At 57.6% G+C, this 1,972-nt stretch overlaps 1 long non-coding RNA gene across 1 annotated transcript; it reads left to right on the top strand.

Moving 5' to 3' along the window:
- The first annotated feature begins 895 nt into the window (after positions 1 to 895).
- On the top strand, positions 896 to 1,972 carry LOC107131003 (uncharacterized). Its single transcript, XR_010578458.2, has 2 exons — positions 896 to 1,069; positions 1,177 to 1,972. It is a non-coding gene; the product is annotated as an uncharacterized lncRNA (long non-coding RNA).

Raw genomic sequence — 1,972 nt, 5'->3', positions numbered from 1 at the left:
CTCTGGGAGGCTGAGGTGGGCGGATCACCTGAGGTCGGGAGTTCAAGACCAGCCTGACCAACGTGGATAAACCTCCCCTCTACTGAAAATACAAAATCAGCCGGGCATGGTGGCTCATGCCTGTAATCTCAGCTACTCAGGGGGCTGAGGCAGGAGAATCACTTGAACCCGGGAGGTGGAGGTTGTGGTGAGCCGAGATCGCGCCATTACACTCCAACCTGGGCAACAAGATCAAAACTCTGTCTCAAAAAAAAAAAAAAAAAAAAAAAAAGGAAAAGGCAGGAGAGGACACTCATGGGGGCTGGCCACTGAGAGGCTCCTCTCGCCTGCTGGACCTGGCGCCTGTGGGTTGAGCAGTCCCTCAGCGCTGACACTCCAGCATCCATCTGGACAAATCCTCATCCTTGATGATGGCCCTGTGAAGACTCAGGGACCCATGGCCTGTCCCTGGAGCTGCTGCTGGGACAGCAGCTTTGACCTGCTGCCTGGATGGAGGGGTGGCTGGGGGCAACAGGGCTGGCCGAACACTCTGGGAACACTGACTCCACAGGGGCCCAGCAAGTTCGTGAAACAGGGGGGCTGGCCTGGAGCTGCAGGGGGCTGCCTCCCGAGTCCTCCTAGGGTTCTCTCTTTTTTTTTTTTTTTTTTTCAGACGGAGTCTAGCTCTGTCGCCCAGGCTGGAGTGCAGTGGCCAGATCTCAGCTCACTGCAAGCTCCACCTCCCGGGTTCACGCCATTCTCCTGCCTCAGCCTCCCGAGTAGCTGGGACTACAGGCGCCTGCCACCTTGCCCAGCTAGTTTTTTGTATTTTTTAGTAGAGACGGGGTTTCACCGTGTTAACCAGGATGGTCTCGATCTCCTGACCTCGTGATCCGCCCGTCTCGGCCTCCTAAAGTGCTGGGATTACAGGCTTGAGCCACTGCGCCCGGCCATAGGGTTCTCTCATCACGAGGCATCTATGCATCTGCATGGGCCCCGACTCCACAACCTCCAGCCTTCCTATGTGCTTCCTCATCCTAAGTTGGTCACCAGTCCCAAGTTGGTGGAAGGAACTCGAGGTACCGGCCAGGTGAGCGATGTGACCAGGCTGACGCTGGGGGAAGAGACAGGAACATATCCCGCCAGGACCCTGAGCTAGTGCTCACCTAACTTGTGCTCCCTGCCGCCCTCTTGCAGGTAGGCAGACACCAGCAGCTGCAGTCGGTCTCGTGTCACACAGCTGCGCGAGGTGGCTCCACACGCACCCACCGGGTCCGGAGGATGCTGCCCCTGGCTTGAGGACCACTCAGTGCTGGCAGCCTCACCACAGTCCAGGTGTTGACTGTGCAGGGAGGCCCTCAACCCCGTCCACCTAGTCCTGGGCCACCCCGCCCTGGCCCCCACGGCTGGAACCCAGCCTGCTCCAGTACTGGATGTGCCCTCTGTGGCTTGGAGGCCACGCGGGCAGAAAAGGGGCTGTGGGTGCAGCACACGTGGCCTACCCACAGCAACTGGAGTCCACCTTCCCCAGCAAAGCACCAGCTGCAGGAAGACCTTGCTTGGGGCAGGGGGCACACAAGGGGGCTGCTGAAAAAGCTCCTGGTGAAGCCGAGCAGCCACAGGCTGTTGAAGGGGCCATGGGCCTGGTCTCACAGGCTCCTGGGCTGTGTGGCAGGTGGCTCCAGTCCCCAACCAGTGTTTGGGTAGTATGGCCTCTCACCCTCCTCACTGGGCATCACTGGGGAGGGTCATCCGAGCAGGGGTCACGAAGTGGAGAGGGTCTAGTACATGGGCCAGTGTGGCCAGCTTATAAAATGGAATAAAATGGCACGTCTTGTCCCGTCATCATTTTTGGCTGATTGTTAAGACGGGACTGTGTGAGGATTCAGGGTTCAGGAGGGACACTGGAGCTGTTAGATGTGGCGGTTCATGAAAGAAGAGCATCTTATGTGTTGTTTTAAAATAATTTTTAAAATTAAAAAATGATAAAGCC

This window comes from Macaca fascicularis, chromosome 10 (genome assembly GCF_037993035.2).
Source record: "Macaca fascicularis isolate 582-1 chromosome 10, T2T-MFA8v1.1".
NCBI lineage: Eukaryota > Metazoa > Chordata > Mammalia > Primates > Cercopithecidae > Macaca > Macaca fascicularis.
Note: the sequence above shows the minus strand (reverse complement) of the source record. Positions and strands in the feature narration are given on the sequence as shown.